The sequence below is a fragment of the Triturus cristatus genome, chromosome 12 (genome assembly GCF_964204655.1).
Source record: "Triturus cristatus chromosome 12, aTriCri1.1, whole genome shotgun sequence".
Lineage (NCBI taxonomy): Eukaryota > Metazoa > Chordata > Amphibia > Caudata > Salamandridae > Triturus > Triturus cristatus.
This window is the reverse complement of record NC_140595.1, coordinates 278,919,409-278,934,507: the sequence shown is the minus strand read 5'-3', so window position 1 is coordinate 278,934,507 and position 15,099 is coordinate 278,919,409. Positions and strand designations below refer to the sequence as shown.

The 15,099-nt window shown below is 42.2% G+C and overlaps 1 protein-coding gene and 1 long non-coding RNA gene across 5 annotated transcripts in view; one reads left to right on the top strand and one right to left on the bottom strand.

The window, feature by feature from the left end:
* Positions 1-15,099, bottom strand: part of LOC146775854 (uncharacterized) — a 1,053,880-nt gene that overhangs the window by 383,709 nt on the left and 655,072 nt on the right. The gene's annotated exons all lie outside the window — the stretch shown is intronic.
* The window catches only part of TOMM40L (translocase of outer mitochondrial membrane 40 like), a 465,074-nt gene that overhangs the window by 237,345 nt on the left and 212,630 nt on the right, over positions 1-15,099 (top strand). The gene's annotated exons all lie outside the window — the stretch shown is intronic.

The window sequence follows — 15,099 nt, the reverse complement described above, 5'->3', positions numbered from 1 at the left end:
CCCTGTGGCTAGATTTAGGTATAAGGCCTATTGAAAATGAGGTTACTTTTAGACCTCTAGCTTTCTGGCGCAGGATGTGGGTGACCCTGGAACTGGTAGATTATCAGGTAGAAACCAAAGAGCTACTAGGCCTTCCCGGGGCAGAAAAAAAAATCGCCTGGTTTGCACATATAAGGAAAGAGTGCATAAGGGTAGGCAAACCAACCCTCTGGAGCAAACCTGAAGAAACTTGCTCTACAGTTTCACAAACTGAACTAGCGAGAATCTATCGAACTCACAAACTGGAAGTCTTACATGGGAATCCGAATCTAGGTGTTCTGACTGTTGAATTTCTCGCTGTGAAAGACAAGTATAAATTAGAACCCTTTTTGGATGACATTTTACCGTTCCCAGCAAGAAAATGATACCTTCAGTTTAGATTTAGTACCCTCCCTTTGCGGGCCTTCACCTCCAAATGGTTTGCAACGGGTCATGGTGGGTGCCCCAGCTTGTAACCATCAGGAGGAGACCGAGCTGCATGTCTTATTTTTCTGCCCTGGCTATAAATTGGCAAGACAGTGTTGGCTTATTCAGATGTGTAGGAATATGGGGTTCGTGCGATGTCTGGAGGCATTTAGAGTTTTGAAGTACGATACCTCCAAGCCCATTGTCTTTGCTGTTTCTCGGTTCTTAAACGTAATGTGGCGCAGGCGTTGGGCCTTCTTAGAAAAAGAAAAAAAGATAATAATAACCACCCCTGCTGCTAGTGTATAGATCATTCTACTGTGCATAATAAGGAGCGAGGAAAAATTTCTCTTATTCTTTTAATTATTTTAGATTTTTTTAACCATGAAATGATTATTTCTACAGCGAGATATCTTATGTATAACCCTCTCCAGACATATCATCAATTGTATCGATTTTATTAATTTTTTTCAGCATTGGATGGTTATTGCAATTGATTTCTTTCCTATTGTATTTATGCCTGTGCTTTTTAATTTTTGTTATTATTGCACTTGCACTTTTTCGAACTTACAGGTGTGCTCACTGGTCAGTGCAGCGAAATCTTCTTTCGCACTCGTAGATGTAGCACCCTGATTCTTATATCTTTGTTTGATGTGTCCTAACCACATACTGTTATTTGGATTACATTGTCACGTTTCCGATTATATTGTATACAAACTTTTAAGGTCATATAGACCAAAACAAAGGTATTTTGAAGATACAAATTTAACTCAACTACTAACGTATAAGTAATTATAAGATTTCTAATGCCGTTTAAAATTAATTAACTGTTTTTGTATTGATTTTATTGAAACTTCCTATATAGTGTTGGTATCTATTAGCTCCTGCCTTTTGCACAGTATACATTTTCTACATGCACTTTATTGGCTTACTGGATTTGGATCTGTGACAGTTTTGAATTTCAGGGCTGGATGTCATTTTACCTTTTTATTCTCTTATTCTAATGAATTGTTTGCTGTCTATTTTGTATACTTTTATGGTCATAAAAGACCGAAATAAAGTTTTTGACAGACAGGCAATGGCTTCATTGCTGATTGCATAACCATTGGCAAACCATTTGCAAGCACATGCATCAACCACAAAACCGGTCGCAAACGGGCAGATTCTCAGAATCTGCCCCTTTGCGACCGGTATTTTTGCATTTGGGATGCATCATCCCAAATGCAAAAATCGCTATTGAAGGAATCTCAAAATTGCGATTCCTTAAATAGCGATTGCATTTAAGGAATCCCTAATTGAGATTCCTTAAATGCAATGCATGAAAGTTTAAAAAATAGCGATTTCGCTACTAGCGGGAGCAAATTACCATGAAGCTGGACTTCATGGTAATTTGCTCAAACTGAGAAAAAGGCACTTATTTGCATTTTTCTGAGTTTCATGTTGCGCACACACATGCCCTTAGAGCATGTGTGTATGCAACATGTGTGCAGAGTTCAAATACATGGGTGCAATAGGGTGTCATTTTGACACCCTTGCACCCTAGGAATTGCGGGAGCAATTTGCGAGTACCTACTGGTACTCGCAAATTGCTCCCGCAATCTCCAATGCATTCCTATGGGCCTGGAGGCCCATAGGAATGAATGGGAAGCCATTCATTAATTGCGACTCGCAATTTGTGAGTCGCAAATAATGAATGTTAAGGAATCGCTATTTTAATAGCGATTTCTACATGCATAGGCTTTTGCGAGTCCTTAATTGCGAGTCCTTAATATTCGCAATTAAGGACTCGCAAAATCTTTTCTTGATGCATGTGCCAGTTGGTGTGCAAATTGCTCATCCGAGTTTACAAATGGGTAGTAGTACACAAGGCCTTGAGTATTTTCCATAAGTAAGTGTCACTTTTTGATGGCCACTGCTACCTGCTGATTACTCATCTTTTGAATTCCCTCAAGAGTCGGACTATATCTGGAAATTTTGCAATAGCTCTTCTGCGCTCATCGGTGTTGTGTGGCCCCGTCAAAGTACAGGTTAGAATTTGCAGTGCTAATCAATATGTAACCACACAAAAGCCAGGTTTAACCCCGGTCATTCCTGCCATGGATAGATTTACATTTTGGACCCTCATGAGCAATGTTTCTACTGCTTGCAGACTAAGCAGGATTTGAAGCTGTGCAGCCAATGCTGTCTCATGCACTCCAAGGCCGTAAAGGAATGCAAGCGAAGCTCTTTATGAGGTGAGGGTACGTCAAGTGCCAGACTTGGCGTTGGTCCCTCTTCAGGTCCAGTTAGAAGCTCAGTGAAGTCATTGAAGGAGAAGAACAAGAATCACAAAAGGTGGTAAAGCAAGACAGTTCCATGCCCAGACCCTGTTCCCTGTTCCTGGATTAAATCTCCACTCCATTGCCCCCCTCGACTGACTGAGTCTTTTTTTGAGCTTGAGTTGGTTGAGATCATCCTCGCTGCTAATCTTCATCAACACTGGTGCTTACTCATCTCCCTGTATATCTAGAGTTTCTGATGACCAGTGCTGACTTGGTACAGGTCGTGGCATTCACACAGGTTATACTGATGCTCTTTTTTAAGACCTGTTTAAAAAGCCCCAGTTCCGCCTGGCATACCTTTAGGCCCCATGGAACCTTTGGGGCCTCCTACTGGAACACCACTGGCAGCAGTCACCAAAGATGGCATGTTCTTTGAATCCCTCTGGCACCGACTGGTGCCGCACCAGAGCCCAGGGCTGCAATGATAGCACCTTCACTGGTGCCCATGTTGACTCTGCTGCTCATACTGGTTCGGGGGCCTGTGCCAAAACTAAGGTGTTTCTCATGTCCTCTGTAGGCAAGCACAGTGGTGATGGAGGAGGCCCAATACAGGAAAGCGTCCCAATACCAGACTTTGCAATGGATCAATACTTGCTGCATATGGACAATATCTTCAGCATGGACTCCAACATATTTGCCAATGATAGTGTTGATAGCAACATGACAACAATTTATTGTCCCCCCACCAGCACTGATGGAGATGATTATCTCACCCTGAAAATGCAATTGGCCTAGATACCTCTCTGAAGATGGAATCTGTGTGGCCCCTGAAGCCACCTTCTGTGGAAGTGCCACCTTTTACCACAGTTCCTAAGAAAGTTGTGGAGGTGCTGGAACTGCCTATTTTGATGGAAGCAAACATAGCCAATCTCCTGATGAGGATCCTCCAAATATCTGCTGCTGCACTCTTCTGAACTGGTGGTGAGAAGGCAGATTGCCCATCACCATCAGCAGGCCCTTGTAATCCAACTTTCCTGTTAGCCCACCCATCACTTGAAAGCCTGCTGGTGCAGGCGTCCTCCTGCACAAAGAAGAGCCCACGTTCCCTCCCCAGCGCATCTTAATATCGGTAGTCAAAGAAATTAGATGCTATGGGGAAGCAGGTTTTCTCCTCAGGAAATCTGGCACTAGGATCGACCAGCACCCCTTGTCTATTGGCCACATACACCCCTGTGCTGTAGGAGATGGTACCGATGGTGGTGACCAGCTTCCCAGATAATCTGAGGGACAATTTTGCTGAAGTGGTAGGAGAAGGACAGAATGCTGCGAAGCAGACCTTGAGGATGGTCCTTGACACTGTGGACTCTGTTGCAAGGACCATTGTGTCTTCAGTAAACATTAGGCACCATAGCTGGCTTCACTTGACTGGCTACTCAAGTAATGTCCAGGCAAACTTAATGGACATGTCTTTGATTGGTTTTGCATCTTTGGCGAAAAGGAAGATTCCTCTCTGAAGTGGTTTAAACATCGTCGAACCACTGCTCATTCGAAAGAGTTGACTTTGTTTGCTTGTCAGTTGTATAGGTAGTACTGCAGGTTTCGCGACTACTCTAGCGTTATGCCTTTTCAGTCAGCAGCCAGAGCAGGTCCTACGACAGTACAGGGGCTGTGGAGAATCTGAATGCAGAAAGGCCCAGTAGCCATCTTCGTACTCCTCATTCTCTTCCTGTCCTGCACCGCCTGAAAAACCTCTTTAGCTTTCCATCGGGGATCACATATGGTCGATGAGGGAAGGTTGACACACTATTTAAAGGCTTGACAGGTCATCACAATGGACCAGTGGGTCCTACAAATCATAGAAATGGGTTCCTGCTGGCCACTCATGCTCGCTATCAAAGCGGGCCCGCCATTGGTGTCTCGGTCTTCAATGGCTCCAACAAAGGCTCTGTCTGTCGAATGCCATCCAGATCACACCAGACACTACGGTGGATCTTCATGGGTGGCTGATGGAGAAGAAACTCACCTGTAAGAAATCCTACTGCCCACCACCACCAGCAGTAGCCACAGTGCTGATGGGTGCCTCCACCCTCAGGTGTGTGCCTACCTGGCAGATCTGGAGATCAAAGAGCTTTAATCTCCAGGGGAGCAAGGTTTCCTCAGCAACGTGCTCGAACTGCAGGTGATTCTCCTGTCGCTGACAGCCTTCTTACCCTCCTTTTGCGTTTGGTCTGTCCAGGTTCTTACAGACAACATGACAGGGATGTGGTATGTGAACAAACAGAGTGGGGTAGGCTTTCATCTTCAGTGCTGGGAAGCACTGAGAATGTGGGCCTGGGCTCAGACTCACGGAATCTGTCAGGTTGTCAACCATCTGGCAGGTTCTTTGAATACGGAAGATGTCTGCCTGAGGAGGTATCATCTTGCTGACCACTGGTAGCATCTATATCTAGAGATGATCCAGTCCATCTTCCCCTTTTGGGCATTCCTACAGTGGGCCTTGTTGCTACTCATGTAAATGTGAATTGTCTGCTATTCTGTGTTCTGAAGCTCCCTCTGCTAGGAGTTTTGTGGGATTCGTTTCATTAGACTTGGGTAATTTTCCCTGCACTATACATTCCCGCTCATACTGTGTCCTGAAGAAGTTGGGCCAGGACCCAACATAGGTGATTTTGATTACATCGGGACTGGCTGAGGAAAAGGTGGTATGTAGACTTGCTTCCTATGTTCCTTTGTTTCACCCTTCCTCTTCCAGAGGGGCAGATTCTGCTCCACAACCTTAAGAGACTCCATCTTCATGCCTAGAGATTGAGCTATGGCATTTGGGTTCTGTTCACCTCCACCAAAAGTGGCAGGCATTATTGGAACCGGTTTGCTTTCTGCTGAGCTGGGAAGAGCATTGATTGGAGGGTAATATTTGTGATTAGTTTTTTGTGCTTTTGTTACCCCAGCAAGGTTGTGGTGTGGGCATGGTTAAAGGTTATATTTCAGCTTCGCCAGATTTCATTCATCAGACCAACCTACTCTGTTTAAGCCGCCAAAGGTCATGAGGCTTCTGATGGGACTGTCCGACATGTTTTCCCCTTACCTGTTCATTATGCCTCAGTGGGACCTTATCCTGGTTCTCATGTTTCTAACAGTAGCCACATTGAAGCTCTTGCATAGCTGCTAGTCATGCATTTTGATACCAAAGACAGAGTTTTTGTGGCTATCAAGTAGCATTGATGTGTCACTGAGCTCCAAGTACTTCTCTCACATCATTTTTCCCAGTCAAGCTAGTCCTGAGAACAAATGCATAATATCTTCCAAAGGTGGTAACTCCATTACGTGTTGGACAGTTCATCACACATCCTATGTTTAATCCTCTACCTTCAAGGAGGAGGAAAGGCTGCATAGGTTGGGCCATCTTCAGACAGTCAGCTTTTACTAACAGGACTTAGGAATTGCGATCAGATGATCAGCTCTCTGTCAGCTATGTGGATTTTAAGAAAGGTATGGCTAAGATGAAGCATACTTATGCATTAATATTTGCTATAAGGTATCAGAGCCAATTCCACCAGGGTGAAAGTGGCTTCTTGAGCTTTATTAAGGGGTGCCTATTCCGGACATATGTCATTCAGCAACTTGGGCATCAAATCACTCATTCACAGAATATTACTTCTGGCACTCAGAAGTCTAAAAGGTTGCTTAATACTCCAGGACTTTTTGGTGTGACAATTCAATTCAATTCTTTATTAAAGATTTGGGACTCCTAGGAGGTCCACATAAAAGTACATGCGTATTATTACAATAAAACATAACAGAACCCATTCCACGAATCAACATAAGATTATCAGGGACCTGCATTATCAAGGCTAGAATTCCTTTAGATAAGAGCAGTCAATGTTGTCGATTATCCTAGTACACAAAATACTTAAGATTTTCAACGTTAAAACCATGTAACTCATGGCAAAAGCTGAGGCCCCAGACCTCTACTGTAGGAATTAACGTTTTTTTAGGGACCGTATTAGAAGGTAGCAGGAACTTTTAAATAAATATAATATGCAGAACATTAGTGCAAAAAAAGATTTTTCAGTGATTAGGGCAGCAGCACCTAGCCATTTCGACAGAAAATAGCATTTCGAATTAGAAGCATAAGAGATTAAAGTAACAGAGGATATCCTAGAATGTGCAAAGGACGTTGAATAGCAGCCAGTTCAGATGCGTAATAAAGTCCAAAATTCTGTTTCGGCTAAGAGATCAGTTTAGAGTTAGCAGCAAAAAAAGGAATAACAGGACGTCTCTTAAAATGTGCAAAGGGCAGTAAGTATTAGCCAGTTCATATGCAAAATGGAGTCCAAAGATCAATTTCAGCTAAAAAAGTTCAAGTTGTAATTAGCAGCAAGAAAAGGAATAGCTAAGCATTTCCAAAGTCTGTGCAAAAATCAATTCAGTAGCAGCTAGTTCATGTGCAAAATACATCCTAAAACCTGCTTCAATTAAGTTTTGAAGTTAACTACAAGAAAACAAATACAACATGATCCTATTATGCAAAAAAGCAGTAAATAGCAGCCAATCAAGGTGCAAAATACAATTTAAGAAAGAACGAAATACTAATACTTCGTACGAAGGTGACTAACAAGGAGGTTAGCCACCCAATTAAAAGAATATGTAAAAGATTTAAAATATATACATAAACTCCTTAAAATAATTAAAAAGTTTTACACACACTGCTTCGTTTTTTTGGACAAAAGAGATGGTCTCGGGCTGTTGCTACATTTTTAACACAATTTTGCAAAAACAACGGCCAAAGCCAACGATGATGACTCAAAGCCAGTACTGGACAAACAAACAAGACATGGTCCAGGGTCTGAATGCTCAGCTTACACAAATTACACGTTTTCCGATTTTTCGAACTCTGAGACCAGTTTGCTGTTAAGTCATTTAGAGGTAAGAGATTCATACGACATAAAATGAGCAAACGTCGAGTTCCATGTTCTAGAATCCAAAATAGGTATTTTTTAGCAGTTCTCGTGAGTTTGTCCTGGCTATTAACTTTAATCTTTCTTTAGAATTGCAAAATATGGTGTCTCTATCAAACCTGATTTTGCCACTTAAGGTTTTAAAAGAGATTTAAATCCTGTTGGCGGGAGTGTGAACACTGATTCTTCTTGTATACCAAAGAGTTTCAGTGCCATTGAGAAACACGGTAGAAAGAGTAATTACCTGCCTTAACATTGAAGATTTCAAGACACATGAGCCCTCTTAAAGAATCTGGCTCACTATTTTTTTGTTGATATCCTCAGCGTAAAACCCTAGATAAACCTTGGATATAGGAGCCTATCAAGCCGAATTCCAGCCTAATTGCTACAGTTGGAACTAACGTGTTAAAATTTAATTTTTTGCGTAGTATCGGACCTTCAATTCTATCTAAAAAACTCCAATCCTTAACAGGGATTGATTCAAACGCATAGAGCAAGGTTGGAGGAATTGTTGCCTTAAAAACCATCAGTGGATGTAAAAAATGCCTTCTGCCCATAGCTCTGTAAAAAATGCGCAAACCATTGGCGTGAGATGTGGCTTAACAACTGCTCTGTTCAATATGAGGTTTGTTCTTTGTACTACCTGTTAAAAGTTTCCCTAAATAAAAGTAAGAGTCTACCACCTCCAGCTTTTCAGGACCAATTTGCCACTTAAATTTACATGATTTTCTACTTCTATTACTTTTCATAATTAAGATTTTACTTTTAGAAACATTTATTTTCAAAAAGTGGTCCACTGTCTATTTTAGTAATGATACCTGCTTTCTATTCAACCCGATGGGGGTTAGGTCCATTACTACTATATCATCTTCAAATAAGAGACATGCAAAGGACCGGCTACTTATCTTTGGAGCGTCTCCATCAGTTTGAGCAAAGCAATCAAGTAAATCTGCAATATAGAGAGAAAATAGCAGCAGTGCTAATAAGCAACCTTGTTTCAAACCATTTTCTGTAGGGAATACTTCTGATAAACTTTGATTTCCACCCATAAGTATCTGGCACCAAGTTTGCGAATGTAGTGCAATAATTAAGGATAGCAGGGGTAAGGGCAAACCCATTTGTTTGCAATTTTCTCCATAATAGAGGTCGATCTACCTTATCGAAAGCTGTAGCAAAGTCTATGAAAGCCATGTATACATTTGAGTTACGAGCGATTGTATATTTCTCCTCAATTAATTTCAACATAGAGATATTATCTAAAGTGGAATGATTTTTTCTAAAACCTGCTTATTCTATGGGGAGGACTTTCTCCTCTGTCACCCATTCCGTAAGGTGATCGAGGATACTACGTGCAAATATTTCTCCCCCCCCCCTGCATCCAGTAAGGCTATTTGCCGATAATTACCTGAGTGTGTTCTAGGGCTCTTTTTGTACAGAGGAATTAAAATACTTCCAGACCAAGATGTTGGTGTCTTCCGCTGGGAGTAACGAAAATTAAATAGTGGAGCTAGAAAAGTAGCCCACAAAAGTGGCTCCCTTTTAATTACCGTCATGGGAATTTCATCAGGACCCGTTGCTCCTGAAGATCTCATTTTTTAATAGCTCTGGCCACTTCGTTAATTGAATGTACATAATTGGATACAGAGGTTTTAGACTGATCAGGTGCCGCAATAGTAATCTGAAGGAATTAGGATTCGCAGAATACAGTTCTAACAAATGAAGTTTCCATTCCTCTTCTTTTATGGGTATCGGGAGCAATTTCACTCTAGTGCCACAGCAGTCGGCAATTATTTCCCAAAACCTTTTGGAATTATTTTTAGAGGCTGCCTCTTTTAGTTGTATCCATGCACCATTCTTCCATTATTTGTCTTGAGGAGCGTTTTTTCCTCTGTCTTTTCCTCTTTAGTAGGTTTATTAAATTACTACGCTCACACGAAAAATTCAGGAACTGGGCCCTCACTAATTTATTTATTTCCCTATTTATAGTAAGCAATGGATTAAAATATAATCTCCGTTTAACAGGAGCATGTGTTAATTTACAAGATTTAGCCAGAAGGCCTATATTATGGGCAAAGGCTTAGAGTAAATCTGGTTGGATAAAATCACTCTTGACCGTTATTAAGTGCTGCTGATCTCGCATTAGTGTTGATAGGTGTGCTTTTAATTTAGTGGTTGCTTGAGTATTCCAGTGAATTCTACCATTTGTTACATTGAACCCTACTGTATCACCTTTAAAGTTCCAGGGGCCTACCTTAGCACAAGTGAAATCAAATTTAAAACAAATCAGCATATGGTCACTGAAAACATTTCCCAGAACTTCCATATTTATAAGTTTACTGAAAAAATCTGCAGAAACAATTAAATAATCTATAATTGATCTCCCAGTTGGCGCCTTATGAGTGTAATTTGCTCGAATATCTTTTTCTAGCTTCCCTTTAGCAATTATGAGATCTAAGCTTCTCAAACCTTCGAGTAATAAGACTCCTCTTTTGTCTGTCCTGCTGTTATTCGGATAATGGACAATAGGAATATTTAGAGCTTCTTTTTTTTCAGTGTTAGAAAATACCCGTATACTATGCGATGAGACTTTGGAGTTCAGATCTCCAACTAATAATAATGACTTGCAGTCTTCAATTTCCAGGGTAGAAGAGATACAAAGGAATACATCTTTTAATAGATAGGAATAAGATGCATCTGGAGGTAAATATGCATTTATAATCAACAAGGAGTCCAAGTGAACCTGGCCATCCTTATGATCTAACTTAATCACCTGGATTAGGTTAGAGGCATGGGAAATTTCTTTACATGACCAACTAAGGCTTGTACTTAACAAAATAGCAATACCTCCTTTAGCGTGACCTCTATTCACATGGAGCGCAGGCCAGCTTAGTACAATATAATCTTCGGTGGACCAGTTCTTTGTGATCCAAGTCTCTTGTAGACAAATTATATCGGCATTCTGCTCTGTCAAGAATAAGAGTTTCTTTTTATTAGTGCTTAAGCCGGCTGAATTCCAAGATATCACATTAATATCCTTGCTAGGAAGAGTTCACACATTTTAGGCCTAAGGGTCTATTTGAATTAAGAACGCCTGCAACCCAACTCCATTTCTTGTCTTCCTCTTCTGCAGGCAGCACGTGCTGAGTATTTTTCTCTGTATGGAGCGAAACCCTCCTACCTTCCTTTCCGAGGAAAACCTGCAAAATACTCTCTTTCTCCGAGAAATGTATGCCTCTTGCAGAGCTTTCTAGATCAGTGTTAGGCAGCTTATTTTGAGCCACGTTTTTTAATGATAACTCCACTTCTGGTATTAAAACATAAATGCCAGAACAACGTAGTTTATCGCTGTGTGCCATTATCAAATGGGAGATAGCTTTGGATGCAAAAGTTACTCTTGAGCCCCTAAGATTGTTGTATTTTTTAACCTCAACCAGAGCGATGTCAATACTTTCAAACATCTGTAGGCCCGAAATTTCAGCACAACAACCCAACAAAAAAGTCCTATTCATATATAGTTCATGGTCAAAGATGAACGAAAAATCCAGGCTATAAGGGGCAAGATGGGAATTATTACCTAGGCTAAATACCTCAGAAATATTATCATTGGAACTATAAATGACATTATTACCTAGAGAGGAAGCAAATAGAGAAGCATTAGGGTTCAAGATACTCTGAACAATAGAAGGAACACTTATATCTAATGTCACTACATCTTTGGTAGATTTAATAGGTATACTTGAGTTCAGAGGGGAGGAACAAGGACCCGATAGATTGCACTCTGACTGTCCATCTTCTTTCTTCAAAACATTTAAATCCAGCTTTGGTGATATATTATGGATGAGGTTAGGATCGAAGCGTAACCGCTTTGTTCTTTTTTGTTTATCCTTCGGCGTTTTTCCATTTTTTCCTTCTTTTTCTTACAGGCGTTGTTACTTTTTTCCTTGATAGTATTTTCCTTAGGAGGAGAGCATCCAACTTTAGGGCCTTCCTCTATAGACAGCTTTGAGGAATTTACACCAGTTTTTAGGAAAATAGAGAAAACCTTAAGAATTGTATTTGAATTTGTATTTTCTGTCTTAGTTTGCGGGCGGAACGCAGGTACAACCTCTGTAGCTAAAGACTCAGAGTCGAAAAGCTGCTGTAGAGTAGAGGAGTGTAACTTATCGGGAATATCTTCGTTTTCTTTCATTTTGGTTTTATTATTTATACTAAAGAAAGGTTTACCAGCCTGGGTGCCAAAGTCCCGTCCTTTAACATGTGTAGAAGAGTCTGTTTGAGTAGAATATAGCTTGTCGGAGTCTTCCTTCAGAAGAGGGGGGAGTGGAGGATCCATTCCCTGGATTAGACATACTGAGAGGAAGTACGCAAGCCTTGCCTGGCAGTAGTTTGTGTTCAGAGGCTATAAACTTTGTCAGGGCCAAAACAGAGTCCAAAATAGAGTCAGAGTTATTTACTGATTTCTCCATTAGGGCTAGAAGGGAAGCCAGCACTCTTTCAAGGCAAAGTAACAAGTCCTACATCAACATTTTTGACTCTGGATTATTAATTAAAGGAAGAAAGTTCGGGGATAGTTCAGGTGTTAATGAGCCCTGTGAATCTAATTAGTTTGTTCCGCTGGGTGTACTACTGAACAATTGCAGTTTAACAGGAAGATCCTTGGAGGAAAGTGAGGTGGCAGGAATAAGAATCCTGGATGATTCTAGATTATGAACGTGAGACATGTTATATGACTGAGCTAGATTAATGTCAGGTAGCGTGAAATCTTCCATTATGAGTTTTCCCGCTTTTGGGACTAGTTGAGAAACTCCTTCAGGTTCAAAAACTCCATTTGCAAGGGAGTGAATGGTTAAATTTGCCAGCAAAGAGTCAGCCTCCCTGGATTCCAAGTATTGACGATCTGTAGGCCATGATCCCCCAATTTTAGACCGTAGTATGGAAGGTACTACTGTTAATGGTTTTCCGGGAATAACTATAGCCTCTACATGATCTACATGTTCTTTATGGAAAGACTCCTGCATCCCTACTGATTTTAAACTTGTATCTTTTTTGGGAAAGAAGGAAGGGATGGAATTGAAACTCTTCAAAAAGTTTATTTGCTGTGAGTTGTTCCTTAGTGGATTAGCTCTAGTTTGTTTGCAAGCTCTTGTGTACATAAATCTGCCAGAGCGTAATTTTTTTTTTTTTGCAGTCATATCTTTGTTCTTATATTGCAAGTCCCTTTGCCAGACCGGCCAGCACAGTCAGAGAGAAATGGCTCCAATGGCTCCGATGCGCCTCTTATGCAACACCGAGCGCCGTGCGCCGAGTAACCACTCTCCGCCGTACAGTACACAATCCAACACTCACAAGCTCGGGCGAGAGATTGAATTACTGGCTGCCAGCACAGAGCTCTGTGGCTCAGAAGGAAGCAAGACGCAGGAAAGCGCAGGAAGGGGAGCCGTGCTTGTCTCCAGTAGTCAGCACGTTGTCTTCAAAGATCTCTAATGATCAGAAGTCACTACAGTTACACAGGACAGGCACCCTCTAGCCCCTGCATACCACCTGCATACCTCCAGTGGATCTTTGAAAACTTTGGAACTTTTCACCAAGGGCTAATTGAAGTTATAGATTTGAAGATGGAGCTGCTGAGGTCTCATAGGATCTCAGCGAGATTTAAGGTTTGAGGTTTGAGATTTGTGGCAGAATTGTAGCGGGGTTAGGCAAGATCCTGTATGCTTGAAAGCTTGAGTGCTTAAGTGCTTAGCGGCTTCACAGCTTAGCAGCTGGATAGCCTGGATATTTGGAGTCTTAGTGGCCTTGAAAGGCTTAAGATGCTCTAAATGCTTTAAATGCTTAAAGAGGAAAAACAAAAAACAAAAACAACAGAGCCAAACTAGGCAATAGACCGAGGCTAAGCCACGAGGGAGGGGGGGTGGGGCAACAGACTTTACAATATCTCCTATGCCCCTGAGCCTGTCAACCCCCCTCTACCTCTCCGCCTCACCGCTCCACTTCAGACCAATCATTCAGTCCATCTTCTCAGTTACTTTGCAGTACGCCATCAGACTGCACTTTCTTTTGATTCACTTGATTCACTTTTCGGTGATTTTAAGTAATTTGGTAAATTGAGAGTTCTCCTTTCCTTTCTTTTCCACCGCGCACACACACGCCCCTACTGCCAACTGCACCTACAACACTTCATGGACTACGGACTCCGCAAACCGGCACCCTCAGAGTCCGGGACTGCCTACGGCAGAAGAGCAACCACGGCAGCGGTGAAGGAGAAGGCCCTCAGCCCTCCGTGGTCAGCGGCAGTGGGACAGCGAGTCACCGCGGGCTGTTTCGGGCAATTATTGGGTGGTTTCTGGTGGCTACAGCTTACGTTGTCAGTTGGCTTTTGTCGGCGGTGGCAGTGGTGGCGGCGGTTGCGGCAGCGGCTACAGCTGCGATTGCTCCTCCTCCTCGTGAGCGTCAACGTCAGCGTCCAGTCTACAGACTCAATCAACACGCTCGGCTGGTCGCAGCCGGCATTCAAAGACGTTGATCTGGAAGTTCTCTAGGATAGGAAAATCCTACTGGTGTGACCCTTTTCTCAGAGGAAATGATGATATTATAGTCATCACATTAATAAGGTTTCAATTCAGATCGTGTAGCTACTGTTTGAACTCTGCCTCTAGGCAGTCTGAAACAAACTATGAGGAAGTGCCGTCAAGGGGCTGGGGTGACTCTATATGGTTACGATGATGTCATACCTGGGGTGGCACTGATGCAGAGACAGAGCCAAATGCCACTGCAGGCGCAGTATCATAAATGTGACCCTGATGATGACAACAGTAACTTGTAAGAAGGGGAAAACCTAGTGTTTTTGTACTCACAGGACACTAGTGGATTGGATAATTTTCCTGATACTGGGCCTCACCTCCCTTTACTGACTGTGGCTACTGAGGAATCTGCCTCCTGTGCCCCTGTCATTAGGAGAGCAGCGGAGGTGCAGGCCCTTGCGTTGCCTATCACTGAGGTCAGAACAAATATCCACACAATAGTGCTCCTTCCAAAACAGACCACACAGGAGCCTCTTCTCCATTTAGATAAGGCCCTCACTGATACACTGCCGGGCCTCTGGACAAAACCAGAATCCTGTCCTCCACTAGGCAAATTGCCTTCTTCCTTCAGAACCCCACCCTAGTGAGCATGGTGGTGCAGGCCTCCACCATTAGCCTTAATCTAAATGAGTTTCCGGCCACTCCGCCAGACTGAGTCAAAATTCATGGAGGTATTCGATATAAAAATGGTTTCCTCAGCCAGCTGTGCTCTCAGGTCAGTGCACACCAACTGCTTCACGGGGAGATACTCATATGGTGGTGAATATCACATTTTACCTCCTCTATAGCAGGAGCATCACGTCCGACTAATATGTGCTTCAGATTCTGCATAATGGTTACACCCCTCATTACTTG